This window comes from Culex pipiens, chromosome 2, assembly GCF_016801865.2.
Source record: "Culex pipiens pallens isolate TS chromosome 2, TS_CPP_V2, whole genome shotgun sequence".
NCBI classification, from domain to species: domain Eukaryota; kingdom Metazoa; phylum Arthropoda; class Insecta; order Diptera; family Culicidae; genus Culex; species Culex pipiens.
Genome location: NC_068938.1, coordinates 21,144,347 through 21,164,580, shown reverse-complemented (window position 1 = coordinate 21,164,580; position 20,234 = coordinate 21,144,347). Strand labels below are relative to the sequence as shown.

The 20,234-nt window shown below is 36.2% G+C and overlaps 1 protein-coding gene and 2 non-coding genes across 3 annotated transcripts in view; 2 read left to right on the top strand and 1 right to left on the bottom strand.

Moving 5' to 3' along the window:
* The window catches only part of LOC120427862 (uncharacterized), a 131,272-nt gene that overhangs the window by 3,702 nt on the left and 107,336 nt on the right, over positions 1-20,234 (top strand). The gene's annotated exons all lie outside the window — the stretch shown is intronic.
* On the bottom strand, positions 19,671-19,776 carry Trnay-gua (transfer RNA tyrosine (anticodon GUA)). The gene is made up of 2 exons: positions 19,740-19,776; positions 19,671-19,706 (listed from the first exon to the last, which is right to left on the bottom strand). It is a non-coding gene; the product is annotated as a tRNA-Tyr (tRNA).
* On the top strand, positions 19,997-20,092 carry Trnay-gua (transfer RNA tyrosine (anticodon GUA)). The gene is made up of 2 exons: positions 19,997-20,033; positions 20,057-20,092. It is a non-coding gene; the product is annotated as a tRNA-Tyr (tRNA).

Below are 20,234 nucleotides of genomic sequence, written 5' to 3'. Positions count from 1 at the left end.
ACACAATTTTTGTTTATTAAATTACTTTGAATTTAAGACTAGAATTTTAAAATTTTAAGATTTTAAAAACGTGAAGAAAATATTAAAATAACAAAAAAAAAAAACAAAACCAATTGTGATATAAGTTATTGCAAACATGCTCAAAAAATTTGACTTTTCAAACATTTCGCATAAAAAAGTGGTAAATACATTATTATTATATTATTAATTAGATAAATCAACATTTATTGAAAAATTGTGCATCAATATTTTCAAAATCAAAAAGGAAAGTTGGTAATTAGATAAATTCCTACATATTTTTCTAAATTCTTCGAAAAATAATAAATCTAACATGCAACTTTAAATTCAGTTATCTTTTATTTTTGCCATTTCCAGTTGAAACGAAGTATCAAAAGCTACACGATCGCCAATTTTAAAAATAAGCATTGAAATTATAAGTCAGGGGTGCCCAACCTTTAAACTCTGCGGGCCAGATCTGATTGGTCTGAAGCTGTGGCGGGCCAGAACTAATTTTTTATAAAAGTTGAAAAAGTAAAAACATTTATTTTTTTATTTTAAAGTAAGTAAATAAAAGAACTTGTGTTGCAAATAAGAATCATATATCTTCATTTTAAGAATAAAAATCAAAGATGACTTTCAAAAATGTCTTTATTTGACTTATTTCAATTTTTGTTTGTTTAAAATTGTATAGTACAATCAAATACTTTTAAATAATATTTTATTTAAAAAAAAAACCTTCAAATTTCAATGGTCGTTGAAAATTTTTAAGTTTGATTTCCTCAACACTACAATGTAAAAAAATCAATGAGACATGATAAAATTATTCAAACGAAATTTGGATTCGAATATCCTTTACAAAAAAACTTGTTGTGCATCTTTATTGAAATATTAAATAAAAATATTTTAACCTGATTTTAAAAACACACAAGTTTTAAAATTGATAAAATATATTTAAAATCATTTTCAATTCGTTAATCTTCGAAATTTAAAGCTTATTAAAAATACATTTTTCGCACCTTGACTCATTTTGAGACATTTTTTAAATACTTTTAAAATATTTGCAGCGATCTATTTTCAGTATTAATAATTTGCTTTTTAAAGCTTTTTTTTCAAAAAAAAAAAAAAAAAACTTAATCACTGAAAAGTTCTTCTAGAAAAATACATTGGTTTGCTTACTTATTTATTTAAAAAAAATTGAAAATAGAAAACAACTTCAATTTAAGTAAACACAGTTAAAACTGAAAGATATTTAAATTTAGTGTCTTTTTGTACATTTTTAGACAACAATCAAAGTTTTTTCATAAATTTCACAATTTTACGCAATGGACAGTTCTGTTTTCTTGTACCATTTTTCAGTTTAAAAATATCAATCAAGAAAATATAAGAATATAAATTCAAACATGAAGAATGTTGTATAAATATTAGGGTGGGTACGTTTTTCAAAAAGTTCTCGGATCAAGTTTTAGTATGGTTCCCCTTGTAGGGCATGCCCAAAGGGACTTTCATGCCAAATATCAGCTCATTTGGTTGTAAACTGGCTGCGCGCATCAGGGTTAAAGTTTACATGGGAATTACTATAGGAAAATTGGACTTTTTGTTCAAACGCTCCTACAGGTCTGGGAAAATAACGCGCCAACTTCTGGTATGGTCAGGCCTATGGGGAATGGTCTGGAGAACACTTTTCCCGAAGAGAGCATATGGATTCGTTGTCCCTAGACCTGGCGCATCGGCAAACAATCCGATGTCTCCGGAATCAACGGTTTTTCCTGAAAAAGCATCAAATTTTCCTTAGCATGCTATGAAAGCTCGATGAACACCGCGACGCCATACGTCAGGCAGGTACCACGTGGGTGAGAAACGGCTGGAATATTCAATTGCAAACCTTCTTTTAACTAGAAAATGATCATTTCGAGTAATCCTGATATTATTTAGTCGAATTCAGAATATTTGCATAGCAAATTTGTATTTTTTGCAAATATTTCAACCACGTGGTAGCTGCCTGACGTATGGCGTCGCGGTGTTCATAAAGCTTTCATAGCATGCTAAGGAAAATGACGTATGGCGTCGCGGTGTTCATAAAGCTTTCATAGCATGCTAAGGAAAATTTGATGCTTTTTCAGGAAAAACCGTTGATTCCGGAGACATCGGATTGTTTGCCGATGCGCCAGGTCTAGGGACAACGAATCCATATGCTCTCTTCGGGAAAAGTGTTCTTCAGACCATTCCCCATAGTCCTGACAATACCAGAAGTTGGCGCGTTATTTTCCCAGACCTGTAGGAGCGTTTGAACAAAAAGTCCAATTTTCCCATAGTAATTCCCATGTAAACTTTAACCCTGATGCGCGCAGCCAGTTTACAACCAAATGAGCTGATATTTGGCATGAAAGTCCCTTTGGGCATGCCCTACAAGGGGAACCATACTAAAACTTGATCCGAGAACTTTTTGAAAAACGTACCCACCCTAATAAATATGTTTACATTTGATCTCAAGCTTATTTTGTTTTTTTTTTCAGACAATCAATTTATTTATTTAATAAGGGTCGGTCATAGAACCTTTTTGAAAAACCGTCGCGGGCCGGATGAAATGGCTTCACGGGCCGGATCCGGCCTGCGGGCCGGACTTTGGGCAGGCCTGTTATATGTATTGTTAAGCTTTCAGTTATTTTCAAAAACTAATTGTTTATGTTTTTTTAGGATATTGTTGTTTAGTTTCTGTTGTACGAAAAATGTGAATAGTTTTATTTTTCTAATTACATTAAATTGACTTTATTCTAAAGAGTTTTTTGTTTGAAATTATGTTTTACATGAGAAATGCCTATTATTTGAGTTTCTTGAAAAGTCGAAAATTTGAAAATGGGATTTGAGTGGTCACCCTGCTTATATTTTATGTCAGCTGGTCAAAGCACCAGGAAAATGGTGAATCTCGATATTGACGTTCAATCGCCCCAGAGTTGCTCAAATCCACAAATCCTTCGAAGTCCAGAATCTTTCTCCGCGGTCACAAACGGCCAATTCCGCGTGGAATTCTGTGTGCCTACTGCAATTTTCACGCAACTGTTTCACGCAAACAAACTCAGCGATGCCGGGATGCTGCACTGGTGTGCGTTCTTCTCCCTTTTTCCTCGTGATCATTTATGCTCCATCGTCGCGGAATTTCGCCTTAACCGAGAAAAGGGGGCACATCTCGAAAAGTGTGCGGGGCCAACTCTCTTCAGATGCATGTTCTCAGCACAAGTGCAAGAGCAGCAGTGTCAGCCGGTGTATCTTGTTTCCAGCAAAACGCTTGCATGTGAATGCACCTCACCGTTGAACGATGCTCGATTCGGCGAGTACAACATAACCTTAAAAAAACGAGAGATGGTGGAAATTTTAATGCGGGTGACACTTCTTCATGTCTACAACAGGAAGTATCAGCATGACAAAAATAGAATGCCTCATCGTAGTCAGACAACTTCCTTCGCCACCCAGTCGCACCATTCCAGTGCACGCTACCTGCTGATTGGCGTAATAAAATCGTCTAAATACCGCGAACTCACCCACATCGCGCCGCATCACACAAACATGGCGACCTCATCCGGCTTCATTTCACCAGTTTTCATACCGAGTAGCAGCATCTGCCAGCTCTCGGAAGACATTGTACTCGGTGATGTGGAGAAGTTTTGCTGACGTGACAAGACCGCCATTGATGTCAACAGGGAAATTTGCCAAAGCCTTCACACGGATCAAGTATCACAGGACACGTGTATCAGCGGAGGTTGACCTCTCTCGGGAGAACCAGTGCTGATACTTCTCGATTCAGCGGATAGATCGTGTGCTACAGATACAGGGGCATGCGAACAACAAAAATCGAATCGATTCACATCGAAAATGTATACATTTTGGGCACGAAAAAGGCACGTCCCGAGATAAAGTCCGGTATTATAAGCTTACGAGATGGTTAACCTTTTCGGCTAGAGTATTCATCTTCTCAAGTAGTTCAATATATCAGCCCTGAAGCATCTTGTTCAGCTTGGCTCTGCGGAAGTGCTCTACAAAAATCAAAACATTCTCAAGAAGCTCATAATCTTGGAATCTTCTACCTCGGCCACCGTTACCGCAGAGAGTCCATACGTTCACGTACAAGTCTCGCGGGTAATATGGCGTCCGCCAGGCCCTGGTGAGAATCGACCGCGCGACCGAACCCGTCATCGCATCGCAGGGTTCGTCCGAACCGGTACATATGCCCCCGCCCGCGGTTGCACACACCACCTTCTCCTGTACATGGAGTACAACACCACATGTATAAATTGGTGATGGATACGCGAAAGAGGCGAGAAACGGGCGCTCATTTGACGACGACCTCTCCGGCGCTGGCGATGACGACGACGACGGTGGTTCCAACTCACAGGGGTTGATGAGGCGAGGTGTGCGAGGCAAACGAACGAAATCCATCGACGAAAAAACAAGCGTTCCGCACTGAGCAAAATCGAGTAAATTACTATTGAACACCAGGGCGATGGGGAACGAGGGGTTGGTCGATATGTGTATTTTAATCAAAATTAATTTAATAATCCCTTTCAGGCCTCAAATTTTTAAATTTTTTTTTTTATTTAATAATGACAAAATGATCCTGAGGACCATACGAAAATTATAGGCTACTTTTGAAAATTTTGATTATTGGGTCATATATGACCCATCAGACCTGAATGGGTTAAATCATGTTAAAAAATACGTGTTTTATACTTTCTACACGCTTTTCAATCCCAAATATTCAACGTTTTAATTAAAATTTAGTTACCGTAAAACGGGGTGACATTGATAGCCGGGGTGACTTTGATAGGTTTGAGATTTTTCCGCAAAATGAAGAGTACAATTAAGATACGTACGGAATTGTTTAGAATCATACTGACCTTGGTAGAAAAGCGTTCAAAGTACCTCAAAAAGAACTTTTCATAAAATTTTGAAAAGTTTACAAAGTTAGTTTACTATAGTTGATAAAATGTCTATGAAAGTCATTATTTTTAACTTCTCAAAGTGTCATGATTTTCTCAATGAACATGATTTTTAATCGGAAAACGGAATGCATTTTCGGATTCTTTGGACAATTTTCTACTAGGAGAAGGTTAAATAAGTTTGTAAATAATAAATAATATGTGTTTTTGAAACACAATTTAAAAAAAATACCAAATTTATAGGCAATTTTAGTTGAACAAATTTCATGTAAAATGTGAAAATTTGTGATTTGTGCTTTGAATTCAGTTTTAAGTGCAATATAAACCGATAATTTTATAAACAAAACTAGTTTTAACAAATTTCAGGCAAAATTCCAACATTTTAACAATTTTACCTAAAATTTGTTTGTATTTTGTTAAAAAGCTTATAAACTTAGTTAACTAAATACAAACATTGATTTTTTTTTCTTAAAAACTTGATCAGCTACTTAAGTAATGGTACATTTAAAGAACAAATAAAGTTTGAACATCTAAAATATGATTTTAACAAGAAACACTATGACTATCAAAGTCACCCCGGAATTTAATTTAAGAATTTTTAACGTAACTATTTTTCTAAACACTATTGAAAAAAGTTTTTTTCCAAAAAAGTGCATGGACTTTGTTTGGCCTACTCCAGTACATGTTTTAAAAATAATAATCTTGAGAAAAACCATAACTGGTGGAAAATATTCCAAAAACAAATTGAAATCCTATCAATGTCACCCCGGTTTACGGTATATGAAAATTGGCTCTGATGTTTTTTAAAATGGAAGTCAACATGCATTTTTTCGAACAAAATATTAAAATTTCAAAGGAATAAACGTACAAACTATTTGTTCCACATCTTACAGTTAAAAATACAGTTCAGACTCGATTATCTGAAGACCTTGACAACATATCACTTCGGATAATCGAAACACTTGTCTTATTTCATCTCTAAAGTAATTTAGATTTTTTAAATCCAAGGCGGCGGCCAAAGTAGCGGTGATGAAATATTAAAAAATGCATTTTTCAATTTTATCGGCATTCAACCATTCAAATTTGACTAAAATGGGGTTGCAGAACTCTAATTTTGATGTTTAAAGTAAGAATATATAAAACGATTTTTTTATGTTAATGATTCGATTATCCGAAATTAATCGAAACTTCGGATACTCGAGGTTGGATTGTATACAAAATCTTCATCTTCTACAACTGGAAGCATCGAATTTGAACAATTCTAGCAAAATTTATAAGATTTTCAGGAAAAAATAGGGGTAAAATGACTACCCGAGCGTTTGACTGTTAATATCGTGCTTCAATCTGTTTTCAAATCAAGAATTAGCATTAGCATTAGCATTAGTATTTGGAGGACGCCCCACCACCGGAAGGCTCCACAACGCTTATCCCACTGTTTGGTATGGCTGTACCCTCATCCCTCATAGACCCTCATCCGAAACAATAATCCAACACGGGAGATACCATGTCTTCATCTTTTGATGAGTGTTTAATACAACCCAGGGCTTAAGGGGGTCCAGGCCGGGTCCAAGCTATCCTCATGGACTGGAAGAATCGTTAGTAAACACCTATCTAAAGTGCGCAAGGACCCCTACGTCACCTTAGTGGTATAGATGTTTGTAGGGAGGTTTTGGACTCAATGTTAGTAGGAGATGTAGAACCCTAGGATACACCTCGAAAGGCGTTGCGGGTTGGAGGTAACAGTATTCCAAATTCCAGTCTAGGCTCCTCAAGTCGTCATGGCCTAGTGGTTAGCGTTTTTGCTTACCAATCCAAAGGACGGGGGTTCGAACCCCGCCTCCAGCGATTTTGATTTTTCGTTCATATTCAGCATTTCAAGTATTTCTATGTCCTTAACTTTCTCGATGGGAGCAGTTGGGAATCGAACCCAGAACCATTCGCTTACAAAGCGAACACCGTAACTATTCAGCCACGACCGCTCCTGTTTTCAAATCAAGTCAAGAATTATTGAAAAAAAAAAAAAAATCAAATACAATGCTGTAGGCAAGCATAGTTGCTTGAAAAGTATTCATTAATTCATTAATAATTTTGTAATTTTTTGCACAATTTTTAACTCAATTTCATTCGATTCGTTTTGAGCTCATAACATAAAATTTAAGGTTCCTTTTACAATTTTTATTTATTTGAGAATAAAAAGGTTTTATACAGCTTAATTTTGAGTTATTATTCTGTTTCATTTCGCCACATTGCGTGAATATATGAAAATATTTGAGATCGTTTTACTTGAGTTTGGCAATAGTTTGTTAAACTGACTTTATTTATTGTCATTGTACATATTTCAAAAATCGACTCCTATATTTTAAGTATGGGCAAAAAAAGATAAAGGTTGATTTTTACAATCGGAAAAAACAACTATCAAATTATATCTCATCGTTTTTTGGGAATCATCGTTAAACTTGTTTTTATTTTTGAAAATATAAAAACAAATTTAAATTGTAAATGGGTAATTTTCTACCAACTCACACGAAATCGGGAAAGTTGCCCCAACACCTCTTCGACTTGCGTGAAACTTTGTCCTAAGAGGTAACTTTTGTCCCTGATCACAAATCCGAGGTCCGTTATTTGATATCTCGTGACGTAGGGGTGGTACGACCCCTTCAATTTTTGAACGTGCTGAACGGACTTTTATATAAAATTGGACGCCCAACTTTTTCAAAACTTTTTTTTCGAAAAATCGCGATAACTCGTGATGTTTATAAGCAAATCCCAAGTTTTTTTTGAAAAGGTCGAATAAACCAAATTTTCAGTTTTTGGTTTTTGGGTGTTTTTGAAACCGGCTTGAGTCAGGGGTATTAAAAACACCTAAAAATAAAATACTGAAAATTTGGTTTATTGTTCCTTAAAAAAAACTCCCGTTATGTTTATATATCAAAATTATTGTAATGGTCTGTTCTACAACTTTGTAGAACATTGTTATACTCAAAAAAAAACCCTGCAAAATTAGAAAAAAAAACACGAAATTTTTAAATGATTTTTTTTGCATTCTAAATGAAGAAATGACTCTTCTGGGTTAATGTAGATTCGAAAAGTACATTAAATTTTCCTTAAAATTACATAATCCGAAATTTTTTACAGTTGAGTAACGGAAAATGGCAGAGTTTTCAAAACTTTTTTTGTGTTTTTTGATGATAAAAGTTCCTTTGACAACAAATTTCTATCTTATCACCGTTTCAGGCTGCAAAAGCATCGAAAAACATGTTTTTTTTGCATATTCAAAAATTGAAGTGGTCGTTACCGCCCCTTCGCAACGAGATATCAAAAAACGGACCTCGGATGCGTGATCAGGGACAAAAGTTACCCCTTGGGACAAAGTTTCACGCAAATCGAAGAGGGGTCGGGGAAATTGCTGTGTTAGTTGGCGGATAATTATGACAATACGGATTCAAGAAAATTTTAATTTGAGCCTTATGTTATTAAAGAAGAAGATTTATATATAAGTTATTTTTTAACATTTCGCCATTGCCGTAAACTTTATAATCTGTTATTTTAAAAATGGACCATTGTTTTAATCTAATTACTGAATTCTTTCTTCATCCAAATTATGAGTTTTTTATGCTTAAGTATTTTTTTTCTAAATATATTGTTTAATTGTTATTATTTTAGGCATTTGTAGGTAGTTAATATAAACTTTTTTTATTTGCAACCATTTTTTTGTGATGAAATGAGGTTCTGGAAAGTTTCTAGAATTCGAAAATGGGATTTTTGGCAACTCTGGAATATGTAAACAGCTTCAATGTGCCTTGGTTAAAAATGCAAAAGCAAACAATGTATGTATTAAAAAATTTCTAGAGTATTAAAAAAAACAAGACAAGATGTGCCATGGGATTACTATGTACATACGAAAAAGCAATGCAATCCACTTTAACGACCCCGGCAGGCGGGCTTCGACCAAAAATCATTTTTTCAACAAATTTTTCAACTTTAAAAAGCATTGGAAAAAAGAACTCATATATAATCCAAAAAAATCAAAAATTCAAGAAAAATGTAGTGTAGGAAGTTTGACTTGTTTTATGTTAATTTTCCAGTAAAAAAAAAAATGAAATATTTTCCTGGGTCAACTTCGGCTCTGTTTTTAACTTTCCTGTATGTTTTGTAAAAAAAGTTAATTTTTGTTATGTATCAGACTCTAAATGACAGTTTTTGTCTTTTTTATAGCAGAAAATGGAAATTTGAAAATAAAAATAAAATTAAAAAGTGGCTGTAAAAACATGCCAAAACTAAATAGGCAAAAGGTAACGATAGAAGGTGGATGGATAAGAGCAGTTCTCTACGAAATCGTTTTTTTCTTCATTTTAATTTTTGTAATTTTTAATCCGGCTGAAACTTTTTTGGTGCCTTTGGTATACCCAAAGAAGCTATTTTGCATCATTAGTTTGTCCATATTATTTTCCATACAAATTTGGCAGCTGTCCAGTGTCCATACAAAAATGATACATGAAAATTAAAAAATCTGTATCTTTTGAAGGAATTTTTTGATCGATTTGGTGTCTTCGGCAAAGTTGTAGTTGTAGAAAAGATACACAGTAATAAGTTTTTTGATTTTTATTTCACTTTTTGTCACTAAAATTTGATTTGCAAAAAAACACTATTTTTAATTTTCATCTTATTTATTTGAAAACTAATTTTCGTTCGTTTTCAGATTCAAAAAAAAAAAAAAAATAGAGATGTTTAAAATTTAAATTGTGCTGTAAAATGCTTAAACACCAGTACAATTGGTTTACAATCAAAAGTTTTCAAAAAGTTCACCAAAATAAAGAAAAATGCGGTTGATCGAAACCATTTTTTTACATTTGCCTTCAATTTGAAATAAATTAAAAATATAACTATTGATATTGATACATCTTCGCACCCCTCGCTGAGCACATCGCGACAGCGGAGAACACCCTTCTTGGCCAAAGTTACTCCCGTCGCACTACTCCTCTTCCTCCCAGCCAAGCCACCGTGCCTCCACCCCACAATCCACATCCAATCGACCGACCGAACCGAGCCTCTATCTCTCGCCACCACAGTTTTTCTCTCTCTCCCTCGACGACCTGTCTCTCGACCGCTTCGCCACTGCTCTATCTCTCCCTTCAACCGTTTATTTCTCGAGCTTTTACAGCACACACACACTCCCAATCACCACAATAAAACATTCACCGGACTAAAGGCCCCCCTTCACCCTCCCCTCCTCCCCTACTCACAGCTCTGGAAGTCCACCTGACCCCCCTTCCCCCCGCTCTCTCATCACCCTGCTGAAACAGTACAAATCCATCCCAGAAAAAAACACAGAAACTCGCGCGGGGCGGCGTTATTTTATTTTATTTCTTTTTTTTTTTCAACCTTTTTTTCAACTGTTTTTTTTCGCCTCGTCCCGTGTACCTTCATTATTCTCGTTTTCCAATTTTCCCTCCCGTCGCATGTGTGTGTGTGTGTGTGTTTTGCTTGCTAAAGTTGAAGCCGATATTGCTTGCTCGCCTGCTGAACTGAACTGCTTTGGCACTATACTCTTCGGGCCAAACCCCGAACCAACACCCCCCCTTCCTTCTCTCTCTCTCTCTGATCTGCTGATGATGGCTTCACCTTTTTTTTTCGCGCACCGAGCAGAGACGAACCAAAGTTGGATCTCTCGCGGCCTGATGACGACGACCGTCGTGGTGATTCGGTGTCTTGTCTTTTCACCTTAATATTGCTGCTTTTGTGTGTATTAAAATCTCGCTCAAAAAGCAAGGAAACGGACACAAACACACACACACTTTGGCTACTAGTTTGCATTAAAATGACGGTGAGAAGAAGGGAAGCGGTGCTGAAATTTGGTTCAGGAAGCAGTAACTCGCGGATTTCGAGGAATCGCGACCGAGGTCGACAATGGTTGTGTTGCTAGCTTTGTAAATCGCAGCAACTAGAGGTGATTTTAATCGGATGGATTAAGGGTGTTGAGAGGACTGTGATTGAACGGATTTTAAGAGCATTAGGAAGGGATGGGCAAGTTATCCACTAATCTTCTAATCTTTTTTATCGAATCGGTAAACCATTTCAATTAAATTTATCGAAATTAGTAGGTTTATGTTTGCCAATCGCTCAGAAGTTGAAAAATCGGGAAAATTTTACAGAACTCTGTCAGCTTAGTAGGGGAAATTCTCGCTCCTAACTCCATCCAATTTGCTGATTTTCAAAAACTGATTTTGCAAAACTTTTGATAGAAACTTGTTTGCTCACTTCTTATTGAGCTATTTATCACTCGATTTCAGTTGAAATCGCTTTTAATGAGCTGCAATTGAATGTCAAAGTGCTGATTCTGTTCCCCTATGTATAATAGGGTGTTTCAACAAAAAAAAGTGCTCAGATTACGGCAAACATTTTGCATTTTTTTTATTACATGAAACATGAGACTTCAGACTACACTTTTTTACATATTCTAGAAAAAATAAATCGTCTCCGTCGTGCTAACTTGTCGTACGTGCATTCAGGGCCAAATTGTCAGGAACGCCATTTTGTGCAGTTCACAATGCCTCATTTTTTGACCATCGCAGATCCCCAAAATTCGATTTCAATCCTGAGATATTCAAAAAAATAAAAAGTAAAAACTCCTTGCATTTTTTCACTTTTCATATGAAAGAAGTTTCAATCTTGTCGTGCTATCTTGACACAGCTTGAAAATTAATGTAAGTATGACAATTGACCAAAGAGATTTCGGGTCAGAACGCGTTTGACACAGGTACGAGCTCGACTACCGTAAACATTTTCATTTATATTTTGAGACTCCGGCAACCAAATTCAACCAAACTTCGGGGCAATGCATATAATGGTCAACCAAACAAAACGTGCTTGTTATTGTTTACATTGCGTGCTCTCGTTTTTGTTTATTCAAGGTCAAACATTAAAACGTGTTTTTCTCGGAACGTCAAAAAGCGACGTACGACAAGATAGTACGACAGCGTCGAAATGAAAAATGAAATTCGCAATCAAAAAGTATTCTAGTGAAATTTTGATAAAGTGCACCGCTTTCAAGTTAAAGCCATTTTTAGCTAACTTTTTTGAAAATAGTCGAAGTTTTTCATTTTTTTTAATTAGTGTCCATGTTTGACCACTTTTGAAAAAAAATATTTTTGATAAGCTGAAAAAAATCTCCGTATTTTGCTTTTTTGAACTTAGTTTGTACGACCCTTAGTTGCTGAGATATTGTCATGCAAAGGTGTAAAGATAATAAGTAACCTAATAGAGTTTTGGTGTTCTTTTCACACACTAAGATATTTTTTTTACCGAATTCGGTAAATTTTACTGAAAATTACCGAATTTGGTGAAAACTTACGAAAATTCGGTAATTAAGTTCATTTTTGTTCATCGTACAACCTATATTCGGTCAAATTAAGTTCATTTTGACAAATGGATCTTAACTTCACCGAATTTCAACTACCGATTTCGATAAAAAAATCTAAGTGTGCAGCTTTGAACTATAGTCTAGACTCAATTAACTGATATCCTCAAAAAAAAAAAAAAAGAAAAAAAAAATCAAACTATTATTGCTAAAAAATAGTGTTAAAGCATCATTAGATGCAAAACAAAAACATTTATTTATTTTTTAAATTATCTTCAATTTTTAATATGGGGAAAATACCTAGAAATTACAACCTTATTTACACTTTATAATAATATAACAATATAACAGTTTGATTATTTTTGATAAAATAAAAAGTTTTACCAAAATGAAATTACAGGAAAAATATATGCAAAATTGAATTTGTTTTGCTCATGCAGGTTTGTGCCCTAAAAGTTCAGGTTTCAAGTGAATAAAAAAAAGTTGGTTACAGATGTTAACTTTTAATCAAATAACTGAAACATAAGTTGTTTATAAAAAAACAACATTGCTTTTGATTTTTTTTTTTGATAAATTTGCAAGCTAAAAAAATAAATATTTTGGGGCCATAAACCAGAGAGAGTGGGAAGAATTGCTCAGGAACTCATATACAATTGTTAAAATTGCCAAAAGAGTTATAAAGTACTTATTTTGAACACGGTAATGAAACATTGAGAAAATGCAATCAACCCTTCCAAATTGACTATCGCTGAAATCGAATTTGATGTTTAAAATAATGTATACAATAGTTCATTTTGATATAGATTGTTATTCTAACAATGGATTTCGCAATAGATGAAAATACTTTTTAAATAAAGCTTCAAAAATTAACTGATAATTAATCCTTCGTTTTTTGCCTATCAAAACACAGTCCAAATTTGATTATTTATACACTGAGGAAAATCTAAGTATAGATTTGAACCACAAAAATATCTCTGATTTTTTGTTATTGTGGCTTAGATAAACTAAACTTAACATTGGAAAATATTTGCAACGGCCTTTTAATAAAATATGTTGAGAAAAGGCTAAGCAAAAAGCTTTTTTTTTTATTTTTGTCTTGTTTTTTTTATTTTGAAAATATTTGTTTAGAAGATATCAGATAATTTTACGATTGATTAATTTTTGACACATTTTACAAACCCTTTAGTAAAATGACGCGTGATTTTAAAAAATCATAATTGAGTGAATTTGTTTTCCAAACTTAGTTTGTCCAAACGTAGTTGTTTGCCTAAACTAAACTTATTGCCAATTTTAATTATTTGATGATTTATTTATCATCATTATGAAATAAAAGTATTGTCCCGCATGGAATGTTAGTACATCTTTTAAATTTTGGTTTTAATACATTGTCATAATCTGGGTAAGTTATCAATATGATTGCAAAATATTTTTCTGAGCTCGGAACGCTTCCTTCAAAACTATATTGAGTGATAAATAGAAATTAAGGTTTGGTCGCCAATTTTTGGGCATACTCGATGGAAAAATCATGCCACGATTTCTTGTAGGCAATTATATTTTTTTCTTGAAATTTATACAAAAAAATAATTTAATTTGATTTTTAAAGCTTTATGATTACTGGAGCAATTTGGATTGAATGGTTTGAAAGGGTCAAATTTTAACGTGAGACAAGTATTCGATTAATAATTATAAAATTACATGAGGTCAGTCAACTCTGTACAGAACTGCTTTTTGTTAAATTTAGTTGTTTACTTCTGACGACTTTGCTGAACATCTTATCGATTAACCGGTACTGTACGATTTCCTTAAAGTCCACTTGTAGGTATAATAAGGTTGCAACACGAAAATTAAAACAACATCATCCAAACGTCCAACAGTTTACCCTTCGCTCAAACTCCCATCAGTATGCAGAGCAGTCCAAACAAAATCACGTTTAATTCGCTGTAAAATTTATAGAGCATAGAAAAGCTTCCATTCCCGAGAACCATCATCATCATCGTCGTTTCCATTCCAGCTTATGTTTTAACCCGTGCCCGTGCCGTCCAGTGTGTGACCCCGCGCTCCCCAAGAGCGGGAGATTGGCCGGGCGTCCCTTCCCAATCCACCAACTCGCCCCATTACCTTCTCGAGGTTCTGTGTACATCGAGTCGTCCGCTCCAGCAGCAAACCTTCCTTTTTAATTCATTTCGCTTTTGTGTCAGTCTCAGAAAAATATGAGAAAATTATATATCTTTCGCGTAATACATGCGCTGAGCTGTCCGTGGATTCCTGGCTCTGACGTTCAATGTTGGTTGGCGTTGGTTTCGCCTTCTGCCGGCTGTTTTTTTTTTGCTGCGGGTCCAGAAATCGCGCGAGAAGATCAGTCGTCGCCAGGGTCGGATTTGGTTGATGGATAGGTGCGGCGGGACCTTCACGAAGTTCTTCTTTCAGTTCTTGCCTTAGCCGGGTAGTTAATTTACTGCACAAAGCTCGCTGAAAGAGGTATAGGGCAGCCGCAATAAATGAATGTCAGGCTGATGATGTCCGGGGAAAAATCAATAAAATTCAAATTTCTTGCTGGGGATCAGCTGGGAACAAATTGGGTTTTGCATCCGGCCTCTGTCAGAATTGAAAAATAAAATTTGCATCGCCTGAAATGGCCGGCTGCAGCTGCTGCAGGTCCGGAAATCATCTTGTACCCGGACGGTTCGTTTGTCCACAGCGCAATCGATTCGATTTTCCATCAAGGCCCAATATTGTCAAGCCTACACACAGGTCATCGAACAAAGCTACTGTCGGTGGATTGGATATTGTCGTCGGACGGCCTGGACCTATGGACAAGGATTCATGGATGCATTAGACAAAATGCAGAATGCACAAACGATGTCCTAGGCCCTAACGAAGAGAGGGGGTCCTGGTCCTGGTCGTCGTCGGTGGCAGCCCACATATAAAAATGTCACGTGTGAAAAGTGCACCAGCGTGGAGATCGAAGCATCCGGTAAATCAAACTGTCCTTTGTTTGCGGGACCTGCACCGTCGTCGGGCCGTATTCTGTCAGCTGCGCGCAAGATACGGGTCCGGAAATACGGCGTATCGGATGTTTGCGCGTGTACTAATAAATAATTCTGTTCAAAAAATAAAAGTCTCAACCGGGGATGCCCAGGGGAATACCTGGTGTCTCGTACACGCAATTCATTGTGTTTGTAATTATCATCAGACACAAACTGCACTGGTCGAACCCACTTGGCTACTCCGGAACCTGCCGATGCATACCATTATGGTGTCCGTTCACCCTGTAATTTCATATTACTTTGCGGACTCTCGTACACAATGCCGAAAAAAGGTTGGTCGTCCTTCGCCGGAACCAATCAGTTCCGTTGTCGGTCCGAAAAATTATGGAAGCTGCTCCCACACTCTCCGCAACTCACACTGTCTGTCTCTCGCTCGCAGTTATTGGATTTGTTTGTCCACCCCGCGACCAGATATATGCCGGGGAAAAATGTCACCCAGCACCAGCACCCAGCGTGATTGCGATGGACATCGATGAGGACGAGCTGGGGGGTTTTTGTTTCGAAATCAGCGACGAAATGCGCACGCGAGTCATTTGGGAAGGTGGTCAACCCCCCCTTTGGACGCGGCCACGTGGAAGTGGATCCTTTTTCTGGTCGTGCGTCGGAGTTTTGTTCCATTTCCACTGGTAGGTTTGGTGGGCCTGCTACGTAGCGCGGATGTATGCATTAAATGGTGCTGGTCCTATCCCAGTTATGATGAGGGTTCTGTTGGTCTAGGAAGTGAGGTACTTCGGTGACGTGTCACTGGTGTTCGGACGAATACCAGGTTATCGAATGCGTTCGCTTTATTGAACACCCGGGCATCGGAAAGGGTTGCCATGGTTAACTCTGAAGAAAAAATGTAATTTTGTGGCAAGAAAAGTAACAACTAAACTCCGAAACTTGACAAATTACCGGTGAGCTTGCTGCACTTCACAATAAATCCAAGTATAATAAAATAAGTGTCCAATTATTCAATTTTGCCAAATCCATAGCACTGTAGCCTGGGTGGCACGTCAACGAGTTTTGAAATTATCTTCTTCAAACCCATTCTTGTACTTATTTTGTTCATTTACGATCAGCATGATAAAAAAATCAAGTTAAATTTTCATTTTTTACTAACAAACCATACCTAACTGATTCGGAGAGTTTGGTACGGTATGTCCACATTTCCTTCCTCCTCTGTTGATTCTGCTAAATGTGGTCCGTTCACAGAATGTGTATCTGTGGTTAATGCAACGCTGTATCTATGAATTCATAAACGATATTTTGAATCCAGGGTTTTACGTTTTTTCCGATCTGTGGTCCCAAAATTAAATATTTGTTAACAGATTGAAAAGCCTTTTTCGGTTTAAGGGTGCACAGCAACGAAAGAATTTGTTGTCTTTTATTCCAAAATTGTCAAACATACGGACCCAATCCTGCAACAACGTGATTGTAAAAGTAGTCAAACTTTGTTGTAAATTACTTTGTGAATAAAAAAGTATTTCAATAGTACCCGTAGTTTTGAAGATGCAAAAGCTCTGGTTGATGTGCACCGTTAAAAAAAATAATAACCGTTATATATAAATCATCTAAAAAAATTACTATCAATTTAATATGTTTTTCTGTTATAATTATTTTTTACTTCCAAATTTTCTGGGAATTTTTTTAAGCTGGGCGTGTTTAAAGAATTAAATTTGTTAACTGAAAAAAAAAAACTTAACTAAACTAATTGGAATCAATGAACAACATCAGCATTACTTTGGATTTTATTGGATGAAAAAAATGAAAAAGTCACACTGAACATACATTTTGTTTAATTGTCTGAAAATTATCTAAAACAAGCTTAAATTTATTTTTTTAGTACTATATTCCTCACGTTAAAATAGAGAATTGGTATAAACTGATACAGAATATTGCTCTTTTCACACTTTTGAATCTTTTGAAAAAATATTGAAATCATTGTTGGAATTAGAGCGAGAAAAAAGAAAGCTTTGCTGGATCACGAACGAGGGAGAAAATTCTTATTCCTTTCCTTGCTCGCACTTGCCTTTTCGCTCGCGCTCTCGCTTGTTCTTGTTCTACTTCTCGCTCGCAGGCAATTCCGGCTCGCGAGCGTGCCCGTTCGCGAGCGTAGGAGAGCAGGGGCAATTGGCTTGGGACTCACGGCGAGAACTCGAGAGAGAGGATTTTTTCTCGTGAGAACGCGAGAATCCTAACACTGACTGATATAAACTGTTAATAGTTATAGGAATGTAAAATTTGTTTCAATGATTTTTTACAATAAGTTTTTGTTTGAAAAAAAAATCATTTTCAAAAAACGTAAATAAATATATTTTTTCATAAAAAAAATAATAAGCCTTTCAGGCATTGACAGAAATACATTAAAAAAAACCCATAGCTTAATACTGATCATATTTCATGGAAAGAAAATCAATATTAAAATTTGACCTCTAAAATACATATTCTTTTGAAAAAACAAAAATATCAAAGAATTATTCATGTAGAACGATTGCAAAAACTCACTAAAATCAACAACCTACAAGTCATAAAAAAGCAAATAAATTTGGTTCAATAATTTCTTAGGTTTGAACAGATACAATAACTGAAGGAAATCTTGCTTACTTTTCAAAGAACTTTTCAAGTAAAATTAATACAAAAAAACTCAATCTTCCAGCAAATTCAATAACTTTTCTCAATCATAAGCAAAACACAATAATTTATTATTTTTTTATTCATACTTTCACGAACTCCTCATTCTTGAAACAAAAATTGTGAATTTGAAGAAAAATATTATTACACCATTATTTTTCAAAAATATGCGCATATTTAAAAGAATGTAGCCACTGAGAAATAAAAACATAAAAATATTCTTGATTAAAAAAATTTAGCGGCAGTGCTTACGAAATTTCGACTTTGTTTGTGATAGATGACTGAACACTCCAATCGCCTTTACCACGACAACCTGTCACTCACACAGTCATTGAGTTCCCACTAGAAATACATTCGCTCAGAGAAGAACGGTCGTTTGACATTCTACCGAGACTCCGATCATCTCTGCCATGATCGCATTCAAATGACTTCTGTCATCACGCATCAAACACAAGGAAGATAGAGACAATAACGAGAGAAAGAGAAAGTGCACGTTGTCTCGTTCGGGCTGCTTGAGTGGTGCTCATTTTTCGTTCGTTTCGTCTTTGTGTTTACGTTCACCGGCCGTCGCCAAGCAATGACGATTATGATTGGCGCTTTATGTCAGCGATCAAATTTCGTTTTCGGAAATAATCGCTGACAGAAAGTTCTTTCAAATATCGAGCAGTCCCATTCAGTGACAGATCCCTTTCAAGCATTGATAGGGGTATTAGGGGTTACCTCGACCTTTCTTCGATTTGCGTGAAACTTTTTCCTAAGAGGTAATTTTGGTCCCTGCCTACGAATTCGAGGGCCATTTTTGGATATCTCATTTGGTGGTACGACCCCTTTAATGTTTGAACTTAAAAAAAAAGCGTTTTTGAATAATAAGCAACCGGAAATGGTGATGATTTATAAATTTGCTTTCAAATAGGATTTGTAAAATGGGACGGTGGTTTTGAAGGCGTACTCAAAATTCCGAAAAAAAAATTGGACATGCAATGAGCCTAAATTTAGAACAAAATTTCACTTAAAAAATGTGTTTTGAAAATGTTTCGAAAATTCAATGTATAAACATAAAGAGTTTTCTTGTAACAATCACGTGTTATGACGATTTTTAAAAACAAGTATTGAAAAAGTTACTTTTTACGTTTCTTTTTTTTTGATGATAAATTATAAATTATAAATAATGATGGCAGTGCGTGGCCGAATGGTTACGCTGTCCGCTTTGTAAGCGGATGATTCTGGGTTCGATTCCCATCTGCTGCAACCTTCCATCAGATGAGGAAGTAAAATGTCGGTCCCGGCCTTGGTTGTTAGGCCGTTAAGTCATTCCAGGTGTAGGAGTTGTCTCCATGCCATAAGTACAAACAACACACCAAACCAAGCCTACTCCGGTGGAATCGCTGGCGGCGGTTGGACTCGCAATCCAAAGGTCGTCAGTTCAAACACTGGGTTGGAAGGTTCCTTGGAGTAGAATAAGGTTTGGGTGCTCTCCCCATTCAAGCCTTCGGACTCCTAGGTTCGAGCAGAAACATGCAATAGAGACCACAAAAGACCCGGGGGTCGTTAATGTGGATGGTTTGATTTTTTTTGTTTGAAATAATGATTATAAATCTCATTTTTGGATTCGATTTTCGGTGATTTCAGATCCTTCCCCTTCCACATTGTGGACAATTGTTCATAAAAATCAAATATTGTGTACAAGGCGTGGACAACTAACAATAAAAAAAATTCTGTCGCTCCTTCGAGCCGGATTTGAACCAGCGACCTATGGATAACTACTGTTGATGCCCAAATTGGCACCCGAATCTACAGTCCACCGCTCTACCAACTGAGCTATCGAAGGCAGGTTGCGTTGAGTAATGCTGCGCTGCACGCAATGATTCATTTTTGTTTGCGCGGCAACATTTCCAACTTGCAAGGTTATCATGGAATGACGCTGGTCGTGAAACTTGTTTTCGTTTTGTGCCTTCCCCTAGTCAGCTGTTTTTAGTTAACCATTTAATCGGCGCGTAACAAGACCAGCGGTTCGACTTGGGGCGCGTTTAATTTATTGGTTTTAAGAGCCTTCGATAGCTCAGTTGGTAGAGCGGTGGACTGTAGAGTTTGAGAGGTTTCGAGCAGTAATCCATAGGTCGCTGGTTCAAATCCGGCTCGAAGGAGTGTTTTTTATGGTTTGTTATTTCTGACAACACTGTTCTCTTCCGAGGTCATCGCAACAGTGCATCCATGGACGTCCTCGTCCACGAATTCAGAAATCGCGAAGAGGAGGACATTTCGAGCCATCGAGTCCATGCGTTCAAA